Genomic DNA, 5,653 nt, shown 5'->3' on the forward strand with positions numbered 1-5,653 from the left:
ACTATGTTGTACATGTCCCTGGGTCATTTATATTAGTTCCTTGACCACACCCTCTCCATTCTTTCTTGCCTTTTCCCTCTTACCTCTCCCCTCTGGTCACTGTCAGTCTGTTCCTTGTTTCCATGCCTCTGGTTCTGTTTTACTCATTTGTTTGTTTTGTTCATTAGATTCTGGTTATAGGTGAGATCATGTGGTATTTGCCTTTCACTACCTAACTTATTTCACTAAGCATAATATGCTCCAATGTTCTTGCAAAAGGTAGGAGTTCCTTCTTTCTTTCTGCTCTGTAGTATTCCATTGTGTAAATGTATCACAGCTTTTTGATCCACTCATCCTCTGATGGGCACTTAGGCTGTTTTCAGCACTTGACTATTGTAAATAGTGCTGCTATGAATAGATTCTTTTGAATTGATGTTTCAGGATTCTTAGGGTATAGTCTTGACAGTGCAATCATTGGGTCAAAAGGCAGTTTCATTTTTAATTTTTTGAGGAAATTCCATACTGTTTTCCACAGTGGCTACACCAGTCTGCAGTCCCGCCAACAGTGTACTAGGGTTCTTTCCTCCACATTCTCACCAGCTCTTGTTTGTTGATTTGTTAATGATGGCTATTCTGACTAATGTGAGGTGGTATCTGATTGTGGTTTTAATGTGCATCTCTCTGATAGCTAGTGATGTTGAGTATCCTTTCATATGCCTATGGGCCCTCAGTGTGTCCTTCTGGGATAACTTTCTGTTCAGGTCCTTCACCCTTTTTAAAAATTAGGTTGTTCTGTCTTCCTTGTGCTGAGTCCGATGAGTTCTTTATATATTTTGAAGATCAAACCCTTGTCCAAGGTATCATTGGCAAATATGTTTTCCCATACAGTTTGTTCCCTTTTTATTTTGCTAATGATTTATTTAGCAGAGCAGAAGCTTTTTAGTTTTATGTAGTTCCATTAATTTAATCTTTCCTTTATTTCCCTTACCCCAGGAGATATATTAGCAAACATATTGGTGCATGGGATATCTGAAATTTTACTGCTAAAGTTTTCCTCTAGGACTTTTATGATGTCACGGCTTACAAGTCTTCTATCCATATTGACTTTATTCTGGAATGTGGTGTACGTTCATAGTCTAATTTCTTTTTCTTTTTCTTTTTTTTTTTTTGCATGGCCTTGTCCAGATTTCCCAACACCATTTGTTGAAGAAGCTATTTTTACTCCATTTTATGCTTCTCCCCACTTCATCAAATATTAGTTGACCATAGAGGCCTGGGTTTATTTCTGGACTCTATTCTCTTCCTCTGATCTATATGTGTGTTTTTATGCCAGTACCAGACTGTTTTGATCACAGTGGCTTTGTAGTATTGTTTGATGTCTGGTATTGTGATTCCTCCTGCTGTGCTCTTCTGTCTCAAGATTGCTTTTGTTATTCGTGATCTTTTTTGGTTCCATATGAATTTTTGGAGTATTTGTTCTAGGTCTGTGAAATATGTCATTGGTATTTTAATAGGGATTGCATTGAATCTGTAAATTGCTTTGGGTAGTATGGCCATTTTGATGATGTTGATTCTTCCCATCCAAGAACATGGTATTTGCTTCCATTTATTTGTATCTTCCTTAATTTCTTTCTTCAAGGTTACATAATTTTCAGAGTGCAGGTCTTTTATCTCTTCGGATAAGGTTATTCCTAGGTACTTTATTTTTTTTTGTTGCTGTAGTAAATAAGATTTCCTTTTTGTCTCTGTCTCTGATAATTTATTGTTGGTGTACAGAAATGCCTTAGATTTCTGTATATTTATTTCGTATCCTGCTATTTTGCCAAATTCACTTATTATATCGAGTAGTCTTTTAGTGGAGTTTATAGGGTTTCTATGAATACTATCATGTCGTCTGCATATAATGATAGTTTTACTTCTTCTTTCCCAATTTGGATGACTTTTATTTCTTTTTCTTGTCTGATTGCTGTGGCTAGCACTTCCAACACTATGTTGAATAGAAGTGGAGATAGTGGACAGACTTCTCTAGTTCCTAATTTCAGAAGAGAATGCTTTCAGTTTTTGCCCATGGAGTATAATGTTGGCTTCAGGTTTCTCATATATAGCCTTAATTATGTTAAGGAATGCTCCCTCTATTGCCATTCTGCTGAGTGTTTTCATCATAAATGGGTGTTGTACTTTATCAAATGCTTTTTCTGCATCTATTGATATGATCATGTAATTTTTGTCTTTCATTCTGTTTAGGTGATGTATTATATTCATTGATTTGCGAATATTAAACCATCCTTACATTTGATCATGGTGTATAATCTTTTTGAGGTATTGCTGGACCCTGTTTGCCAATATTTTGTTGAGGATTTTAGCATCTATGTTCATCAGTGATACTGGCCTGTAGTTTGTTGTTGTTGTTGTTGTGTCTTCACTTAGTTTTAGAATTAGGGTAATACTGGCTTCATAGAAAGAGTTTGAAATTTTTCCCTCTTCTTGAATTTTTTGGAATAGTTTGAGGAGGGTAGAAGTTAGTTCTTCCCTAAATGTTTTGTAAAATTCACCTGTGAAGACATCCAGTCCAGGGCTTTTGTGTGCAGGGAGATTTTTGATTACTGTTTCAATTTCCTTCTTTGTCATTGGTTTGTTGAGACTTTCTACTTCTTCTTGATTCAGTTTTGGAAGGTTGTATGTTTTTAGAAATTTGTCCATTATTTCTAGGTTGTAAAATTTCTTGCTATAGAGTTGTTTGTAGTAATTTCTTATAATTGTTTGTATTTCTGTGGTATCAGTCATGATTTCTCCTCTTTCATTTCTGATTTTGTTTATTTGGGTCTTCTTTCTTTTTTTCTTGATGAGCCTGGCTAGAAGCTTGTCAATTTTGTTTATTTTTTTGAAGAACAAACTCCTAACTTCGTTGATCTTTTGAATTGTTTGTTTGGTCTCTATGTCATTTAATTCTGCTCTGATCTTGATGATTTTCTTCCTTGTTTTTGTCCTAGGCTTTGTTTGTTGTTGCTGTTCTAGTTCTTATAGCTTTAGGGTTAGATTTTTTATTTGAGATTCTTCTTTCCTTTTCTGATATGCCTGTATTGCTATGAACTTCCCTCTTAGGACTGCTTTTGCTGTGTCCCACAGGTTTGGGGCTGTTTTGTGGTCATTACCATTAGTTTCCAGAAATTTCTTGATTTATTCTTTGATGTCATTGTTAACCCATTCATTATTTATTAGTGTGTTGTTCATTCTCCATGAGTTTGGGTGTCTTTGATGTTTTTTCTCTGAGGTTGATTTTTAGTTTCAAGGTATTGTGGTCTGAAAAGATGCTTGATATGATTTCAATTTTCTTGAATTTGTTGAAGCTTGTTTTGTGTCCTATTATGTGGTCTGTCTTTGAAAATGTCCCATGTGACTTTGAAAAGAATGTATATTTTGCTTCTTTGGGGTGGAAAGTTCTATATATATCAGTTAAGTCCATGTGGTTTAGTGTGTTGTTCAATGTCTGAATATCCTTGGTATTTCTTTGCTTTGAAGATCTGTCTATTGTTGATAATGAAGTGTTAAAGTCCCCTACTATGAGTGTGTTGTTGTTAATATCCTTCTTGAGGTCTTCTACTATTTAATTTATGTATTTGGGTGCTCCTGTGTTGGGTGTATATATGTTTATCAGTGTTATATCTTTTGATGGATTGTTCCCTTAAGTATGATGAAATGTCTTTCTTTGTCTTTTTATAGCCCTTGCTTTGAAATCCATTTTGTCTGATATGAGTATTGCTACCCCAGCTTTTTTTCATGCCCGTTTGCTTGGAATACTTTGTTATATCCCTTTACTTTCAGTCTGTGTAAATCTTTTGTTTTCAGGTGTGTTTCTTGTAGACAGCAAATATGTGGGTCCTGTTTTCTTATTCATTCTGTTACCCTATGTCTTTTAATTGGAGCATTTAATCCATTTACATTTAAGGTTATTATTGACATGTAATTATTCATTTCCCTTTGTACCTCTGTTCCTCTCCTCTTTTCTTCTTCTTTTTTCTTAGTGTATTCCCTTTAGCATCTCTTGCAATGCTGGTTTGGTGGAGATGCATTCTTTTAGTCTTCCTTTGTCTGTGAAACTCCTTACTTCACCTTCCATTTTGAATGAGAACCTTGCTGGATAGAGTATTCTTGGTTGTAGTCCTTTGTTTTTCATTGCTTAAAATATTTTTGACCATTCCCTTCTGACTTGTACTGTTTCTGTTGAGAAATCGGTCGATAGCCTTATCGGAGCTCCCTTCTATGTTATTTGCTGTTTTTCTCTTGCTGCTTTTAGGATTTCCTCTTTACTTTTGAATGTTGCCATTTTAATTATGATGTGCCTTGGAGTGGGTTTTGGGGGGTTCCTCTTTATTGGAATTCTCTGTTCTTCCTGAACTTGCACAACTTTTTCACTAATCAGGTTGGGAAATTTTGTGTCATTATTTCTCTTATCAACTTTTCTATTCCTCGTTCCTCTTCTCCTCACTCTTTAATTCCGATGACTCTGATGTTGTTTTTCTCATGCTATCCTGTAATTCCCTTACATCTTCTTCATACTTTTTCAATCTTTTTTCATTTTGTTGTATTGTCTGGGAATTTTTTTCTACATTGTCCTCTAATTCACTAATCCAATCCTCTGCTTTGTTTAGTCTGCTTTTAATTGATTCTACTGTGTTTTTCAGTTCAGAGATTGTATTCTTCATTTCTTCCTGGTTCTTGTTGATAGTTTCTATGGCCTTTTTTATGCTGGTGTAGTTCTCTGTAAGTTCCCTGTAATTTTCTTGGAACTGTTGGTAAATTCTTTGGAGGTTGTCATAGTTGTTTTTGAGGTTGTTGAGTATATTGAGCTTCTTCACCACCATTGTTTTGAATTTTATGTCTGACATTTGGGCTATGTCTATTCCATCTACCTCTCTTTTGGGGGATTCCTCTTATCTTTTCTTTAAGAGGTTGTTTCTGCGTCTTCCCATGTTGGATTCTTCTTGTTGGTTTTTGTTTTTGGATTTGTCTGCTTTGACTTCCCACCTTCTTGGTATGAGATTCCTTATAGGAGATCTGGGGGTTTCCGTGGTGCTGTCTCTTTAATCTCCTGAGCCTGGTGTTCTTGGTTTACCCTTTATGTCGTTTGTTTATGCTGTCTGGTTATATTTCAGATGCTCTTTGGTAAGATCTTTCCTCTGGCTAGTTGATTGAGAGTCACTCTATCCACTTTGTCTTGAGTTCTTTTGTGGAGATGCTGTTCAAAACATAAACACACAGCCCAGGCAGGAAACCCACACCCTCAAAAATATCCCCCACCCTCTATCCTGCTATCGTCAGCAAATGAGCTAGTAAAAATATAAATGTAGAGAGATTAGAGCTTTTATACTATAGGAAAAATAGATAAGAGTTGTTTTTAAGGAGGAAAAATATAATTTTTGAGAGACAGGATTATAGATTAGTAATAGTAGCAAGTAGTGATGAGACTATGCAAGACAGTAGTAATATTTACATTGTATGTTAATAATAATAAAAAAAGGAGGGGAGAATGCAGAATATAGTAAAAAAATGGGATTGTATAGTATTAGATTTATAACATAGTTATATTCTATTTATTTAGTGTGAAAGGAAGGCTAAACTGGACAAACAAATAAAAATTAAAGAGGAAGGATGAGAAGGAGAGATGGTATGAAAC

This window comes from Furipterus horrens, unplaced genomic scaffold (assembly GCF_987537825.1).
Source record: "Furipterus horrens unplaced genomic scaffold, mFurHor1.1.pri manual_scaffold_7, whole genome shotgun sequence".
In the NCBI taxonomy this organism is placed as follows: Eukaryota; Metazoa; Chordata; class Mammalia; order Chiroptera; family Furipteridae; genus Furipterus; species Furipterus horrens.